Here is a 19,113-nt window from a genome sequence, read left to right on the forward strand (position 1 = left end):
CGGCTTGCGTTCTGCTAAGCTTGGAGCTCTGCGTTGCATCAATATAACTGTTACTGTCCATGAGCAGCAGAGGCAGGAACGGGACCCAGGAGTTCCAGCTGCCAGCCCGGTGCCCCCACCGGTAAATGTAAAATCGTCCTTTTAGACTGTATGTTCTTTGGAGCAGGGACTGTCATTTACCACACATTTGTGCAGCTCCCCGCATTATGGGGCAAACCCGATCAAGGATTCTAGGTACTACTATAGCCCACTTACCCTAGGGTTTTATACTGCACCCTAACACTGATGTAAGACAATAAATACCCCCCTTTTCTAGTGGAATAGGCGGTATTCCCCCAAAACAGACCACGACTGGGGCTCACTGCAGCTTGTGCTGCAAACTGCACGCATGAATGCTGAGATTTCTGTATCGGGAAAAGGTAACGTTTGCCAGTAGTAGCACCAGCTGCCTTCCCCTTCCTTTGCTGTGGGCTTCCATGAGAATATACAGTGCAGCACCAGCAAAGCCTCTGTTCTGACTCCAAACTCCAGACCTTACACCACACAAATATAGGTGAGACAACCTCCTCTGACTCACGCACTTCCCCATAGGGCCACAGAAGCCTCCCTTTCCCAGTGCCATGGAAAATCTATACCGCACCCCACAGCGCCCTGCAGGGCTGCGCGGCTCCGTCCAACTGGCAAGATGCTATTGATTGGGCCAGAGCTATTCTAGTCTCCCAGAGCTAATCTTAAGGCAGAAATAATTAATTTTCCTCTCTTTTCAGCAGCTGCTCATTAAAAAGTAATCACCTTGTAAGAGGAGGATGCGAATAGCCCAAGGTCAGATACATAATCACATTATTTCTGGAAAACATACCCAGCACACACAGAATAACCACCAGCTACCAGGCCACAGCCCGGTTACATCACTGTAAATCCAACTAACTTCCACTGAGTTACTCCGGATTTACACCAGTGAAATTAAGAGATGAATCTTGCCCCATGGCTCAAGCTGCTCAGGGCACAGGTTATGATGATACCAAGCAGATTATGCGCAAACTAGCCTCCTACCACCAATACAGAGCCTGGGGCATTACCACGCTCGCTGTACCTCACGGCATGGACAACCAGAAGGAAACTAGCCCCTATATATAAAACACCATTCTCCTGGGGATGACACCAAATGATAGGGCTTCCCCTGCAGGACAGGCAAAGATGGTCGTGTGGCTAAAGTAGCAAGGTTGGGAGTGAGGACTCCTGGTTCGACACCCGTCTCTGCTGCAGACTCAGTGCATGATCTTGGGTGGGCACTTTTGTCTCTTCACTCTACCTCTGGAATTCCTGCTCACTGGACCCTGCCCCACCTCTGCTCAGTTCGTACCATTCCCACATGCCTCAGAAACGTGCACCAATGCAAAGGATTCTGGGACACATTTGGGCACGAAAAGGTCGATGAACAAGCACAAACAGGGGAACCTCAACGTGGCGGGGGAAGTGATACTGGAAGGGGATGGTAAGCTGGGAGCGGAGAGATGCCGAATCTGACCTTCTAGGCATCAGGAGAACGTGGCGTTGGTGATGCTAATGGTAAGCCCACGCAGCAATCATGGGGCTTGGATGTCACTGCAGCTCGTGCAGACACACATGAGCTAGCTTTAACCTCGCCGGCTGGGTACTGGCGCCAGGGGAGCAGGAACTTCGGCGTGGGCATGGGCCACTGAGTAATTGCTCGGGCAGCCAGCCCACACTGAAGCTCACACTGCTGTGGCTTCGCTGCTCCGGCCCCCAAGCCTGCTCGATGAAAGCTCGCTCAGGTGGGTCTTGAAGCACAGACACACCCTGGGACACAGGGACACTTGAACAAAACAGATGGAGAACGTCCCACTGCCAGGACAAGATGCTGGACCCCGGCCCATCTCCTCTCCTGCCCGTAGCCAGGGAGGTCAGGAGGGAGACAGAGGGAGCATCGCTGGTGAATCCGCTGCCTGACGCACAGTGTGCTGATCTCAGTAATGGCTTGGAGCTCTTGGACTGATGGAGTTCCTCCCACTGCTACAGTCCCCCGTCACACGGTCCTGCTAAGGTCACCAGTAGTTGCAGGGGGTAGAAAAAGAGACTGTAATCTGCTAGCTTTCCTTCTGGTCCGACTGGGAAAACCCCCCTCCAGACTCCAACCTTCCCCCACCCAGGCCCTAGATCCGCACTCCCCAACCCTTTGAATGTGCAATCTGAGACCCATACCCACCTTTGACAACCAGGCTCCCAGGACCCTGGAAGAGGTGCCAGGCGTGTTACATCCACACGAAGAGCCATGATCCTTGCACATTGCCCTGCGACACAGACAGCCTACGCTCCGCTTGCACAGCTCCCGTTTCCAGCTCATCCGGAGGTCGGTGAAGACTTCAGCACGGGCCAAGCAGGCTTAACCAGGCACATGGGGTTTTATCACACCAGAGCCATCCTGGTCAGACCTTGTCCAGGAGAGCTGATGCCACAACCTCTGCTCCTTAGCAGGCTGCCCTGGTCATCACCGATTAGCTAAACTTATTTAAAATGCAGCCAGATGAGTAGAGCAGGCCCAGATCCAAACTTTCCTAACGTTCAGAGGTATTTGGAGCCACAGATCTTCCCTAGATCATCTCTCTGCAATTTAATAGCCCCGGCGCCTTCTCCCAACACCCTTTCTATATTCCACGCCTTGATCCGAGTCTGGACTGAGCCTCTCATAGCAACAGCCCCCTCTTTGGATGATGCTAAGGCCTGAGCATCTAATGTCTTCTCAGGTGACTAGAAATCCATCCAGGGAGTAAAGTTCTCCCATTCCATGTTATTTACTCACCTTGGACATCAGGGCTCTGGCCCAGACAGGTTCCCAGGAGAGGTGTCGGGGAGGGAGAGAGAGATGACATCAAGGGTGGTTCTATCCTCCCCGTTCGCCACGTGATAAACGAGCATGAAGAGGTTTAGCAAAGTTCAACCTATTCACGAGCCCCTGTGGCATGTTATTTTAGCAGATTTATGGCTTTAATGCGCGGCCAATTCAGCGCTCCCAGGGAGGAGGGAAGAGCGGGGGAGCCCGGGGGATGCTGCAGGGAAGACGGGGGAGCAGCGCAGAGGGGGAAGCAGGGGAGTGACGCTGCTGAGCAGAGCTGAGGACATCCCAGGGGGAGGATACTGCGCTATAAGAATGTGCACTGACCAGGGCTCCCTGCAGTTCCCCCACCCCCTTCTCTGTCGCTTCCAGTTTTTATTTTTTATTCTGATTTATTATATTTTATTCTCTCCCTTTCCAATGAAAAGCGCACCCAGCCTCTGGTTCTGGTTTCAAGGGTTTCATTGTTTTTATTTCCCAAGTGCTGGTACTGGGCCCCTTCAGGCCACAGCTCAGCTCCCGGAAGGTCAGGGCCCAGTTCCATTCGCACCCCCGAGACTGGAAGCCTTTCCCTCCTTACCGCCCACAGAGAGCCCCACTGGTGTGGCACTCAGCCTGCCAGGCCTTCCCGAGGCTCCAAAAGGAGAAGCATGAGTCTCACTGTTCTGTCGAATGCACAGGGCCACTCACACCATGTCCGAGGGGAAGGAGCTCTCAGGCTCCTACCCCATTCCTCACCACTGCAGACTGCGACCCCAGCCACCGAGTGTGCAGTGCTTGCTCCACTCCACTTCCATTCCCTTGGGACACCACTCCACCCTTACGACACTCTGCCCCGCCAGAGCCGGCCTACCTTGCCCTCCGCTTAATTGCATCCCCTGGCTCCTGGTCATACAACCCCACATATCCTCCCTCCATGATGTTCATGCCACAGCCTCCCATCTTGGCTTGGCAGGCTCCCCAAAGACCTCTTGCTCTAAAAGCAGGGAGCCGCTCTGCTAGCTGGCAGTAGCCACCTCTGCATTGGCCACTGGAAGGGTGTAGGTCACACACCCTTCCAGGGCTTCCTGACAGTTTTCACCCCCCCCCCCCCAACCTTAACCAAGCTAAATGCATTCAGTAATTGCCGTTTCCATGGGAGACGTCCTTTCTCCCAACCATTATGCTTTTGGTGTTCTTCCCAAATCCCCCCCACTTTGGAGTCTATCATTCTGGTCCTGCGCGGCCTAGACCAGAAAGCAGAGAGTTCCATTCAGCACCTTCTCACCAACAGGGGATGCTCGGCAAATCTGAAATCGTTCCCGCTGTTTCCCTTCGTAAGGTGCTTTGAGATCCAGAAATGACACAGGCAGTACGTGTTGTGTTATTACACATGCACGCACCTGTGGATGAGTGATAAACACAGTGCAATGCCCCCCACCCCAACACTTGACTCGCGCAGAGTTTGAACCCAGGGAACTCTGGGGCTAAATGCATAAGGTTCTAATGCTTGAACTAAGCCATAGTAGACTCTGATTCTCTTACACAGACCAGCCCCCAAAGAGAGATCCGTATTCTTTGAGTAGGGGATGCCAGAGCAAGCGTGGGGCACCTGGATCCCGCTGCACTATGCGATGGCAAGCACAACCCACCAAAGCACAAAGCCTCTTTGTTTACCTCCAACATGAGAAATGTGGAACAACATGAACATTTTTGCATCGTTCCAAGTGGTAGTTTGGCATTGTCCCATCTGCTCCGTTTGTTACGTTTAATGCTGATGTCACAGTACACGGGGGGCCTGATTCTCCCTGTACCATTTACACCCGTGGGTGTCAACATTCCTCATGGGGTCAGTGATGACACAAGGTACAGGGCAACAGAAGATCGGGCCCCTTATTTATGAGGCAGAGAATCAAGCCCAGAGCAACGTAACCCAGCTCTGACATAGCAGGACATTCCCAGCCCGAATTGCAATGAGGCACAAGACTGCCGAGATCTGAGCTGCCCATTGGCTGACAGAGATCCTCTGAGCAGAGCGGTGTGACTCGCAGGCCATCACCTTCAAAACACACACAACCTCTGCAATCTCCAGTACACAGCCCAGGTTAGGAGTGCATCACCCCTGGCCTTTCATTACACATTTCTGCAACCATTAGTCCTGGTGCCATCAATTACTCCTCCGTTATCCCACTCACCAAAGCATCAGGAGTCTAGCCAGCAGTCAAGGACTGCATAGATTCCCTCCCCCCACCCGACCCCCAACTTATCTGTCAATTGTCATTCTGTGTCTGCGTAGCGTCCAATGAATCTCTGGCCTTTACCACTACGTATAGACGCATCCCCCCCCCGACTCATGCCCCCGACACAGGCACTGCTGCCCACTTTGCACCCCCATCCTTTCAATTCTCCTTTTCTATGCAAGGATTTTTTAACACACACATAAAAGACTTTTGCGAAGACACAAGCAGCTAAAACCAACACATTCCGATCCAACTCTGCACTATGAACGGAGCATCACCACGGTAGGGCTTTATCATTCACTCAATCAGGTTTAATCACGTCCATTTCCTATACCTCTTTACAACGGAAATCGCTTCCCTCTTCCCATCAATGCTGTACAGTTGCTCCCATCTCATCCTGCTCGCTAAGGAATCGGGATTCTAGCATGCCGTTGAGTACTTTGCTCATGACGGCTGTGAGCTCCGGGATGCAGCCCTCTCCACTCCGTTATTGTAGGGTGGGTTGCCTATGCTAGCTAGGTTGGTAGCACTTGGTTTGTCGTTAAAGAGAGCTGCACAGTGCATGGGGTACATGGAGTTTACAAACAGACCTATCATGAAAAAGGTCAGACAGAGCAGGGGGTAGGCTTACGAACCCATCATGGTCCCTTTAAGGCCAGAAATCAATCACATACCTTTTTACCACAGGCTCACTGGCTAAATCTCTTTTTCCTTTAAAAGGCTCAGCGTTAGAACCCAGGACGAGAGCCCAGAAGACAGCTATCCCTGCCTGGCAAGAACCCCACCCCCAAAAGAAGGAAACCAGCTGAAGAGTCCACTTGGGCAGGCAGGTTATCGAGGTCTATATTGTTCAGCTTACGAGGAAACGCGGCCACGAACAGAACAGTCCAAGTAGCTGAAGGCAGCTGCATCCCAGCAACAGATTAAATAATTTGGCAGCTAACAGACTGTTTTTCAGAGACTTTTTTTTTTTTTTTTTGCGAGGGGGGAGCCTGCAAGTACTGTTTAGTGGGTAATTCCTTGGGCTGAGAGTTGGGACACTTAGGTTCCAGTCCCAGCTCTACTACTGACTTGCTGGGTGACCTTGGGCCTTTCCCCTCTCTGTGCCTCTGTTTCTCCTCTTACCCCTTGTCTATTTACATTGCAAGGGCTGTCGCTTACTAGGAGCCTACCTGGGCTAGCATAAAAGGTGGGTTTTTCAGAATTGATTAACTAGCACATCGTCAACGGCTAGTTGTAATTTAGCACGGGCTTAGTTGTGCTAAAGTACAACTTACCTTGTTGACATGAGAATCTTAGAACATGACAGCTCACCCAGTCTTTATAAACCCTCCCCTTTTATCTGAGTAAAGCAAAACCCACTGTGTTTGTACAGCACCTTGCACAAAGGGCTCCAGTCTCAGCTGGGGCCTCTGCTAGGATGTCAACTCGTTATGGAAGCCACTATCTTTTTGTTCCCCAATACAAACAATACTAGGCACTGCCATAATTTAATAATAAGACGTGTGTCAATATTTAGTTCCATTATCTGGTTACTTAAGGGAATGGCTGTATTTTTTTTATTTTTTTGCTGTGGGGGAGGGTGGGAGCGGAAGAAGGGAGACAATATTTAAATTTGTGTCTCTTCCTGATCTAGCCTATAATTCAGCAGTGTTTGTTAGGCCTTGGATGGGTTTATTAGGATCCCCATAAAGATCAGGAGTTTCTGATAAGCAACACAGGGCTGGCACTATTGGAGGAAAAATTGTTCTGTACAGTTTAACGAACATTAACTACAGCTGAGGACAGGCCCCAAGGCCAGGTGGAGGATTTTACAACACCCTTGTTACACAGCAAAATAAACTCTGAAGCTTGGAGCTGGCTGTAACTTTAAAGCCCTGTTAAGGGGGATGGGAGGGGAAAAGGGGTCAGATCCTCAGCTGGGGTAAACAAGCATAGATTCATTGACTTCAACAGTGTGAGGCTGAGTTACAACAGTGGAGGGTCTGACCAGGGTCTCTCATCACCATGCTGACTACTGAGGAAGGTTTGATGATCAACACTTGAAATGATGAGCTGGAACAATGTGGACTTCTAGTAAAATCCTCCGAAAACGGAGATCCGACCCTGCAATTCACGTTCTCGCCCCACACACACATAAGGGGACTCATGCTTTGCTGTGCCAGGTTTGCAGTCCAACCCAGCTTTCACCTCTGCCGCATTCCATCAGCTCCCCTGACCCGTACCCCGTGCAAGCGCACACAGAGGGTGGAAGTGGAAGCTGTTAGAGGGCCAGAAAGATCTGGCAGAATTGCTGATCTTTCAGCCTAACAGGTACTGGGCCCTAAGAAACACTGCGTACCATCTGTAGCCCCAGCACTCAGATCGGCCTTTCACTGCGTGTTGGGGATTCCTTAGAACTACAGAACTGAGAATGAGAAGAGAAAAATTCACAATCATCTAATCAGTCTTCTTCAGTATGGTGGGAGATAGCCCAGAAATCTCTCTCTGCGTTTTAGGTACTTCGCTGGCCCACATCACCGTAGCAGCTGAGTACCTCACAAATCTTTAATGCATTTATCCTCCCCATGCCCCTGTGCCATTATCCCCACTGCACAGATGGGGAACTGAGACTAAGGGACTGGCCCAAAGCCACATCAGCAGCCTGTGCCAAAAATACTTCGGTGAGGCGCTGCAGGCTGGAGCGTTGGCGATTCAGCGCGATTCCCCAGCTGAATGAAACTCTCCGTTCAACTCGCTGCTGCGGCCAAAGCACGAAGTGTCAGGGCGCGTCACGCACGGGATGGCGATCGTGACAGAAGCTGTTATAATGTCACTATGTAAATCAGAGATTGGCTCCATCCGGAACATTGTGTTCCAACGGATGGAAAGGACACCGCAGAACTGAGGGGGCCAGAGAAGGGTGATGAGAATGATAAGGGGCTTGGAAAGACTCTCTTCTGAAGAGACAGGGATTGTTACCTTAGAGGGGAAACCAGTGGGGACAGGACACAACACTGAAGGGCTAGAGAAGGCAGATCAGGAGCTTCTGTCCAACCTGCCTCCCAACACGAGCACACGGGGACATCCAATTAAATCCACCGGAAATACTTCCTCACGCAACTGGGAACTCTCTGCTGTGCCATGTGGTTGAGCCAAGAACTTAGCAGGATTCAAAGGGGGACCGAACATTTCTGGATACGTGAACGCCCAGAGTTATCATGGTTCAGGCTAATGTAAATTTTGGACGAGAAATTAAACTTCAGGCTTCCAGGTTCAAACCAATCTCTAGCTAAAGGGTGGAGGAGACCTAAAGTTGGACAGATTATCCCACCGCTGCCTAAGGCAGGGTTTCATGCATCTTCCGCTGAAGCATCTGGAGGCCAAATGCTTTGGGAATCTGGCCGTTACCTGTTCTGTGCCTCAGTTCCCTGCCTTAAAATCAACCCACTGCTGGGCAGGCAGCCTGGGGTGCAGGGCAGGTGCAATATCACTGGGACGACTCACTGCAGAGAGCCCGAGGAAGCTACTTCCGTATATCTAGGCCAGCAAAGCTAGAGTTCTCAACAGAATTACCCTCAGCGAGAACATGGCCTGGCGGACAGGGCACCAGGAGACAGCAGACCTGGACTCTATTCCAGGCTCTTCCACTGACTCGCTGTGCGGACTTGGGCCAGTCACTTTGCCTCTGTTTGCCCTCCCACCCTTTGTCTGTCTTGCCTATCTAGAATGCAAGCTGTCAGGGACAGGGACTTATTCTACGCCTGTGCAGCATGAGGCGGCTTGGATCTCAGCTGGGGCCTCTGCGCTACCAGGACACGAATATTTCAGTTAGTAACACATCAAGCCACGAACACGGTCCCTGATCCTGAGAGAAGATGAGCATCCACCGCGCCCATCGAAGTAAATGGAAGCAGTGGGTGCTCAGCACCACTCCGACTCAAGCCCGAGCAGCAGCAGCAAGGAAAGCCATTGAGAACTCGCAGCAGACATGCTTTCCAAAGCACAAAGATCCACACGAGACAAAGTCCGTGCTCCCCCTGCCTTTCCCGGACACGGCCTGTTTGCCCACACTCAATATTTACACTGAAGAGAATTTGGTTTTAGAGTCCCTTCATTCCCAGGGAGGGTGGGGGACGGACATGGGACTTTTCTCCAGACCGCAAAGAGTGAAATCGGTCCTGCGGGCGTTCCTTTCACACACACAGCATGCAAAGCTGCCTCTGTCTTAACTCCCCGTCCACTCCCTCTGAGCATCTAGCAACAGCTTCTCCTCTGTCTTTTCCCACAATATCCCCATTGTTGATGCAAGAGTCTCCTCCTCAGCAGATCCCGTCCTATGGAGAATGCCCCCCATATCTCCGCTGCATCTACGCACTGTGGAGCTCAGCCAGTTATCTGAGTGCGGCAGCAGGAGGGTCTGAACATTGGACTTTCACACAAGAATAGCCAGAGTTGCAACAGCTAATATTGACAAACATCTTAGACGAGATATTAAACCTCGTGCTTCAGGGTTTAAGCCGATCTCTAACTGCTAGAGACCGAACGCGTGGGGGCAGATGACCCCACATCTGCCTGCTGTGGGTTTCTGGCACCTTCCTCTGAAGCAGCTGGTGCAGCGCACACGGGTCTCAGCTGAGCTGAGTCTGACCCAGTCCTGTGTTCCTCGTAGTCCACTGCAGAGACACTGGATACAAGAGCCGGCAGCAGGACCAGGCTGGTATCCTCGATGGGCCCAGCACTGGGGGGGGGGGGGGAACCCTGGGCTAAGGAGGAGACACTGATAAGATGTCGGGCCCAGCTTGTGCAGAACAGCATGAACACCAGCCACGAGAAGAGGAAAGTTGAAGACAAATCGCCACCTGGTTCCCAGCCCACTGAACCCTCCTCAGGCCAAGAGGAGCCATGTCATCTGTTCCCCCCGACCCCCCACCCCTTGGAGGGTCGGTTTTGAGTGGCTGCCGAAGCCGGATGCTGGGAGCATGCTCTGTGCGGATGGAGAGCTGAGTGATTTCAGCAACAAGCTCCTATTGCATGTAATACAGGGGCCAAAGTGATGATCCTTGAAAAGCTTGTAACTTGGCCAAATCTGAAAGGACCTTCCTGAGGAGAACCCCAGGCCAACGTCCCTGTCACATTTCCAAGTCCCCGCTGCAAACTAGGGAATCATTAGAGCTTTTCAAAAATATGGATGAGACGTGACAGGCAGGCTTAATAAGTGGGTGGCTACAGGCTCCTTCTCTGGATACAGGCTCCCCGGACCGCCCTGCCTTGCCATTGAAGAATCCCAGCTCAAATGACACTTCCCCACCCCCAGTTGTGGATTAGGACATTTTCTCCCCCTAACAACTCTATTTCCCTCAAGTTGAGGGAGAAGGAACAACAGAGGTTTGTAAAGCCCTAAAGCTCTGGAAACCAGAAACATCTGGCATAGGAACAAGCCGGGTTTGACCAAGTGCTATACCACAGAAGTCTGCAGCGGATCGTTTCTGCCCTCAGTAGCAGTGTGTCGGAACTGCAGTTTTATTGTATTATTGATGCAATCAGGGATCTTGTTGCCTCCAACCCAAAGACTGAACACTGAACCAAGCTCCTCAAGAGAAGCTCGCATCCCAATCAGGATTTCACCAACATTGCGATCTGTTATTCTGAGGCTTCTAATAGAAACTCACTAATTATTACATCCCAGAAAGCACACTCAGTCGTGTGTAATACACACACACCCATCCATACACACATGTACGTACTGTGGTGTCAGAAAAGGATACAAACACACACAGTAAATGGGCAGATGGTTAAGACTCATTGTAGGAATGGATAAAAGGGAAACGATATAAAAAAATCCCAGAGCCTAGATAACCCTTGCTTACTACACTACAGAGGTGCCTGGCGGCCTTCTCTTATGTTTTCATCACGAGGTATCAGCACAGCGCTGGACTGGAGAAGTCATGTTGCTGACACACTGTTGTCTTCCCCAAATAAGTCCCAGTGTGTTTGCTGGCCTGCTGCAAGGTGCCGTAAATAACAACACCTGAGCTGCACTTCACCAAGCAAACAACAGAAGGGCATTTTGTGATGCATCATTCTACATAGGAGATTTTCAAACGTTTTTGCTCACTTACCAGATAGTTTGCAAAATCTGCAGTGGCTCTCCCAATCATTACTGTGAATATGCAAGGCCCAGCTCTACAGGTCGGTCTTTAGAGCAGTTTCTATGCCCACCCCCACCAGGGTTTCTGAGCAACTGACAAACACATGAACCTATTCCAGGTAGGGATGTATTGTTCTCTCTCTTTAACAGAAAGAAAACTGAGGCACAGAAAAATTAAGGGCCCAATTTTCAAGCGAGCTCAGATCCCACCTAAGTGAAGTGGTGTGATAAGAGTCCCAAGCTGGTGCCTTCACCGCAAGAAACAATACCTGCTTCAGTTATTATCTTGGACTAAGTTACAGGAGATGGGAATTTCTAGGCAGGAAATATGAAGTGGGGTACAGGAGAATGAAGTAGTAGGGTCTGGGGCAGTAATCTGTAACTGCTGAAAACCAGCCGTGGTGTCTTTCACATGTGAAGAAAGTTGACGGTGGGTGTTTCAATATAAATCTTACTTTAGTTTCAAAGACAGTAATATTTCAGCATATTACAGGACAAGCTGATTGTACGCTGCCTGGGAACGGTGAACTGCCACGCATGCCTGTGGGGCTCTACAAATGACAACTGTAATGAGTCAAGCTATCGCAAAACAACTGGATTGCGAGTGAGACACACTGTGCACATCTTCATGTATCCAGAGACTTGCACAGACAATGGGTTGCAGGCCACATCCTTGCAAGTTGCCTTTATCCTCTGCAGATCTTTTCTTCGTTCTGATCCACCTTTGCTATTTTAAGACTTAGTACAGACTTTGCAGCCAAATACCTTGTTGAGACTTTTTGTTTACTTCTACTGCAAGGAAATCAATCAGTAGCAGTATTTATACCTAATGGCCATCACAGGGGCCAAAGTGAACCACCCAAACCCATTTTTAGGCTCCTAAAATAAACAGCCCTGATTGTCAGATGGTACTGAGCTCAGTAGGAGCAGAGTGTAAAAAGAGGGTTATAGTCACAAGTTGGAGCCTTCAAGCTACTTACTGAGGAGCCTAAATGTGGATTTAGGAGCCCAAATTGAGGTCTCCACTTTTGAAACCCTTGGTCTCCGTGTGCATATGTATTTCAGTCAGGGTAAACCTGAAAAATATCATTAGCATCGCCTCCGAGCAAAACTCCCGGATGTAGAGAGGTCAGAGGAAGACAGCTCTTGAACTACTCGCATCATGAAAGCAGTTTCTTGACTAAACGGTGGGAATCTAGCCCATGAATTTGTGCTATTTTCTCACCAGGGTCTCTGCTAAATCAAAACAGTTTGGTTATTTCCAAATATTCTGTAGGGCTTGTTTGGGGATTTTTAGTGCTAATCACATGTTTTAATTTGCTTATTCTCTTCCAGCTGGTGACATGGAAGAAGCTATATGTCTGCAGAAATGGGAAATGAACTTTCTTCGGAAACAAGACAAAAGAAAGATTGAGAGAGAGAGAGGTTGTTCCTGTTTTACAGAACCCTTGTCAAACTGGCACCACGGTGCGGTCTGATTGCCTCAAATTGAAGATGCTATTAAACCCTCACTCAGAGGTCTGAAAGAAGCAAAAAGATTGGGGAGAGGGGAGAAAACACCAGCTCCAGATAAGCAATTGTTAACATGATCCATATGGTACACAACTTGCCTTTCTGTTTAACCAAAATGATAATGGCAAAAGGAAAGAATGCAGAGGGTCTTCTAAAGGAGAATGGAGGCAGAACAAAGGCTGCTAGCTAAACCGTTCCCTGGAGCTGAGTTAAAAGAAAACTAATTGTGAGAGAGGAACAGCAGCTTTCTGCTCCTTCATGGCTTAAGCCACACCAAAAACCCACCCCAGGATCTATGTCTCCTTTGCTAAATCGGATCTCATGCATTTTTATAATAAAAACAATGGGCGTTTTTAAGGAACTTTTGACGGAAACTCCAGATAGCAGCAGCAAAAAGCTAATACATATTAACATAGGGCATTTTCATCATCAATAATTAGCGTTCACAAAACCATCAGTGGTGAAAACGGGCACAGCTCCTTTGACTTCTGTAAAGTTTCACCCTCTTACATCAGTGCGGACTTCAGGCCTGCATGTTTACATTATTTCAGGATTCTAAGGATTTTCAAAGGATACAATACAATATGTGCCAGTCATTAACCCAAAAAGCCCTCAACAAGAAAATTTCCATACACTCCTGTTAACCAGATCTAAAACAAATGTTTAACTCCACGGCATCTCTACCCTGCCAAAATGTTTAATTCAGAAAAACCTCTGAGAACAAACACCCACATAAATTACACATTGGCACCCACACAAAACAAAATTCTACCCACTCCCCCCTCCAACTCTCGGTCAACATTTGACGAGCACATAAAGAGCGATCCATAAAAACTCAAGGCCAGCAATCGGCCTGACAATGTGGAAAGATTTGGAAGGAAACTGGCGAGGTTTTTCCATAATACAAATGCATACAATCAATAATTCAATTATAGAGCCAAACCTAGTCATTAATCATTTTCTTCACCAAAACTGTACTGCTTAAAATAACCTTCTTCAATTAACTACATTAAGTGTTGGGGGATTTTTTTGTTCTAAATTTAGTTAAGCACATTTGTATCCTTCCAATCTGGGCTAAAAATTGAGATATTATTTATTATTTAGAATTCATATCTCACATGCCAAAGCAAAATTATTACTCCCATAAGTCAATACACAAGATCCACAGAAGATCCAAGAAATTGACCATTTATTTAAATATATACATATATATACACACCATTTTTTGTGAGACATTCTTTTTTTAAACTTATTGTTTAATAAACCACTGTAAAATAAAATAATTGTCGTCTTCTTGTAGCAGGAAAAGGAACAAAAACCAGTAAGAATCAAAGACAACTATTCCTAGCTTTAAAAAAATACTGTATTGAAATTTAATTCTACAAAATGTTAATAGGCCAGTGCTGTCCCATGCCTGCCTGATTAGCTTGGCAATTAAAGGCAGGGCATATGTGTTGTTGTTCTTAGAAGGTACATGATCTTCTGCTCTACCCAATAAACACATTTATAGCATGCTCCAGAACCCATTCGCTCCCCGTACACATGTACATACTAACAGGAGTCATGCATGGGCATTGACATGAATACATACCCCTGAGGCCATGGGGGGAGGGGGAGAGGGAATGTTCTGAGCAGAGATTCAGCTATAACAGTCCATGATCAGAGCCCTGTGGGGGAGCTAGGGTTACTTGGCACACATGTGAGAGCAGCAGGTACGTTTCTGTACAATCCATACACAGTTCTGCTATCAACACAACCGCTAACCAAACAAACAAACATTCTTTAGGCTCCTACTCCCCACACCATCAGGCCTCCATGGATACTGGCTCCCACAGAGCCTAATCCTGATTTAGACCCTTTCCCTCTTCTGTCAATTGGCCACCCTTCTACTCACCACTGAGTACAAGCCAGGGCATCTGAAGGCCTATGAAACACACAAAAACACCGGCCAGCGGAGGAAGATCCTGCAATTTTTGCTGCACTGAAGCTCAGAATATTTGGGATCAGGGGTGCTGGAGAAATTCGTATGGCGGGGGTGCTGAGAGCCACGGAACCAAACTGTAAACCCTGCATACAATGGAAACCACATCAAGCCAGGGGCGTGTAGCATCACCCAAGACCCGGAGCGCCAGCACCTATGTTTGGGATGAAGGGGAATGTGTGGCCAGCACTTCTTTTCGCTCACCCCACAGCACAGCTCCAACATGCATTTATATATAGTTCAGCCAGGTAGTTGGTGAAAGATACCAGACTCCTTGGCAGCCCGCTGCTTTGGGATCTGCTGCTTCGACTCCCTTTGCATGGAGGTACCAAACGCAAACACGCTGCTTTTTGGATCTTTATCCACACTGGTGACAGCCAGGTGACAATTAATAACCGGAATACCGGCACTGCCTGCCTGACCACATCCATGTCCATGTAGCCAAGCACCTTGGCTTTGCCAGGGGCCAGCACCATGGCCTTCAGAGGACGGTACAAGGAACTGAGGTTTACTCTTCCTTTCCAACTTTGTTGGCATTACCTACTATAACTCTAGATAGTCCTGATATCCAGATAAATCTCCAGTCCCTTTCTGAATCTTGCTACCTTTTGGCCTCAGAGACTTCATGAGGCAATAAGTTCCAGGTGCTAATTATCTTTATTAACATTAATTTTCTTAAGTATCTTTTGGACAAGAACGTAAACATCAAAACTCTTCCTGCCCTGTGTAGACATTAAAGATCCCATTAGCACTTTTAGGGGTTTGTCTCCTGATGTGTTTATGTAATGCCGCTCCTCCCACAGGGGCTGAAGAGCAAGCCGTGTGCACCAGTCTCACAGATGCCCTTCACCCCAGAGGTGGCTGCGTTTCTGTAGCCCCGCGACCATGAGATAACAGATGCTACAGAAATGTCAGACAATATTCTTCGCACCCAGTCCTGTCGGAGCACGGTGAATGGTCAGTGAGGTCCGGCAGACAGCTAACCCCCTCCCCCCCACCAGGGTACTAGAAGGAAATGCATGTGAAGTACATGCATGTGAATAGTATATGCACCCCGCACCCCTTGCAGCCTCTGAGGCAGCTGGGCCGACAGTGGCCAGGCTAATGGAATGTATAATATATAGTCATCCCCACCCCCAAAGAATCCATCGGGGGTTGGGGGGGCAACCCCTTTAGCTACCGGGGGGTGCCGATGAGATGCTCTCGGTGAAGAGATCACTCTGCCAGAACCAACATCCAACATGCTCGAGAATTCTGACCTCTGGTCCAGCGCAAGCCATGGCCCCAAAGACCCCGGCTCCAAACCTGACACATCTCCTCATCCACCATGCGCCCAGACCCTGCGCCCCCCTGCCGCAACACACACTCAGTTCCTGCCGGCCCTCTGCCTCCAGCACAACGCCAGCCCCTACACACAGCCCCCGCCCAAGCTCTCCCCTCCTTGGGCAGCCTCCACCTCTCCAGCCAGGCACTGTGACCCTGTGCGCCCGGGCCCTCCTCTGCAGCCCCATGCAGCTGCCCTGAACACCCCCGTCCCTTTGCACGCCCAGGCTTGTGCAACCTGCACCCGGAGCCTGAGCAATTCCCCCCACAGTCCTGTGCACTCCCCCCTGGAGACACCTCCCAACCCTCCCATCCCGGAGCTACGCTGGCTCCATGCAACCCCCCCCCCCACACACACACCCCAGTGCATCCTGCACCCTGGCTGCTGCAACCCTCCACAATGTGCGTCCCTCCCATTCACACCCTGACCGCCGTGCAAGCCCCCAAACCTCACACCCGCCCCACTCGCTCCCCAGACCTGTGCGACCCCCCCATCCACACCCTGACAGTGTGTAACCCCTGCTTGTGCAAGCCCGAGAGTGCATCTAACCCCCGACCCCCGTGCGCCCCCCGACCCCACCCTGAACCCCCCGGCCCCCGTGCGCCCCCCAACCCCACCCTGAACCCCCCGGCTCCCGTGCGCCCCCCAACCCCACCCTGAACCCCCCGGCCCCCGTGCGCCCCCCGACCCCACCCTGAACCCCCCGTGCGCCCCCCAACCCTCCCCCTGCGGCCCCCGGCCCGGTGCCAGGGGCGGCCACTCACCTCCTCATTCCGGCTTCATCCCTATCGGAGCCCGGCGCAGGCACCGAATCCGCGGGCCCGGGGGGCGGCGGGCGGCGGTGCGGGGCTGGGCATCCTGCGGCCGCCGGGACAATGCGGGGCCAGCTGCGGCGGCTGCTCCGGCCGGGAGCTGCGGGGCTGGGCTGGGCTGGGGCAGCTCGGGGGAGGGGGGGGCGCAGCCTGCTCAGTGCTGCCCCCTCCCTGCCCTGCCCCGGGCTCTGCCTCCTCCTCCCCCCGCAAGCCCCCTCCCCAGGGATCCCCCCCTCTGCCCCCGCAAGCCCCCTCCCCAGGGATCCCCCCCTCTGCCCCCGCAAGCCCCCTCCTCCCAGGGTCCTCCCCCCACAGCTCAGGGCCCCCTGCGACACTGGACCAGCCCCCTATTCCCCCCCCGCCCCCGCCCCCGCCCCCAGCCAGCCGGGGGCTGGGGGGAGTGACCAATGGGCCGCGAGTCGCTGCCTCTTGCCTGGCTCAGCTCGTCAGCTGTGGCCTCCCGGCCCAGGGGCTGCCTGGCGAGAAGAGCTGAGATCAGCCAGAGCACAAAGCGGGGGGTTGGGCACCCCCAAGTCCCTGGAAATCCCTCCGGCCAGGCCACTTCCAGCGGCTCATCCCTGTGATCTGGTTCTTCCCCCCCTTTCCTGGGGCGGGGGAGCCCTACGTTTCTGGGTTAACACAACTGGGGGGGACACGCTCTCTGGTGCCCACGGAGACGCCCCAGAACACACCCCAAAGGCCGGAACAATGTGGGGGTGCTGAGACCAAGCTGGAAACCCTGTCTCTGGGGGAGACCATGCCAAGCCAGGGGACACGGCAGCACCCCAAGTGCCAGGACCTATGGCTCAAAGGCTGCCCCCCGTGGAGTTTGGGCCGAACTCAGGCACCCAGCACGGGAGCCAATGGGACTGTGCTTCCAGGTCAGTGATTTGATTTACACCAGTACAGAAGGAATTGAGGTCCCGACCCTGCAGAAAGGGTGCAGCCCCGGGACCACGCCAAGTTCACGCCAGAACCAGGGCTCAAGTCACAACCATCTCCAGGAGCTGGAATTAAAGGCCGTGGGAGATTTGCCCTTGGCTTCAGGGAGAGAAGCACCCCTCGTGCCCACTGAAATGCAAACAAACAACAGCTGTAGGGTGGGCCTATAGGAACGGGAGGGGCTCAGAATAGGGGCTGGGGAAAAACACCATGAGGTGAGATGCAGAGTAACCTTTTACCACCACCCACCAAGGACAGGGGCTATTTCTCTGGGCCTCAGGAAAAGCCCAACCGTGGGAGATTTCATCTGAAACGTGGAAAGGGTTTTGTTTTTTTTAAAATGCACCTTTCAATCTTCTCCAGTGTGGCTTAAAAACAGCAATATGAGACGTCCAAGCCCATTGATGGCTTCAGCTGTCCACGCCGCGTCACCTAAAACAATCGTATCCCCCAGGCTATGGTGATTGGGTTGACGAAGCGTTCTGTAGTTTGAGTCCATTTCTGCAGTCACAGGGAGGGTGGCCCCCCTTGAGGAAGGCGCATCTGCCATGGGAGGTGGGGATGCCGTTCAGCATGGACTATATTTTCTGGGGGACCGAAATGCCACTGGGTTCTTCAGGGGGGTCCATAATGAGGAGGAATTTAAACGATTTAATGTAAATGGGCCAGGGACAGAGTTAGAGCGGTGGAGATGTGCTTCATACAAAAGACAACCGGGTCTCATGACCAAATTATAGCAGAGGATTGTTTTGGGTGGGTTGTTTTTTTAAAAGCATCTGAAGGCAACTGTGTCATATACACCCACGGAGCAACTCTGCTCCTGTTTGGCCTCCCTCCCCTTCCACTCCTACATTGCAGGAGCAACACACAAAGGCCAGCAGCAAGCCCCTGAGAAGGCAGCAGCAGCCCATGGCCTGGCTAGGTCTGGCTGAGGTGGCTCTGGGCTTGCCTATATTCTTTCCGAGAGAATAGGAGACGGTGGTTTGCATAGAATTGGCTGCTTATATGGGGCCAGGTCTCCTTGTCTCCATCTACCACCTCGTGTTAAAGGAAGCCAGAAATACCTTGAATACTTCCCCACCATTACTTTACTGTGCAAAAATAAAACATAGTTACTCCAGAGATGATATGCTGATGGGAGGTGACTATGATTAAGACATCAGCCACTCTATGAAAAAGTTTGAGAACCTGTGTAATTTTTCCATCCCTCCTCTTCATAGTCTGCGGGGCTACTGGACGACATACACTCCCTTCTCCCTGTCCAACAATTCACCTTCTGCGGGTCAATTTCAATCCAGAATGCTTTGCAGGTGCCTGGTGTTTGGCTTCTAACTCTTCC

At 51.1% G+C, this 19,113-nt stretch overlaps 1 protein-coding gene across 1 annotated transcript in view; it reads right to left on the minus strand.

Moving 5' to 3' along the window:
* FIGNL2 (fidgetin like 2) overlaps window positions 1-16,944 on the minus strand; it is a 50,992-nt gene extending 34,048 nt beyond the window's left edge. The window contains exon 1 of the mRNA XM_048832119.2: window positions 16,785-16,944. The gene's annotated coding sequence lies outside the window, so the exon portion shown is untranslated. The remainder of the gene's footprint in view (window positions 1-16,784) is intronic.
* Between the last annotated feature and the right edge of the window lie 2,169 nt (window positions 16,945-19,113).

Source organism: Caretta caretta, chromosome 20, assembly GCF_965140235.1.
Source record: "Caretta caretta isolate rCarCar2 chromosome 20, rCarCar1.hap1, whole genome shotgun sequence".
Classification (NCBI taxonomy): Eukaryota; Metazoa; Chordata; order Testudines; family Cheloniidae; genus Caretta; species Caretta caretta.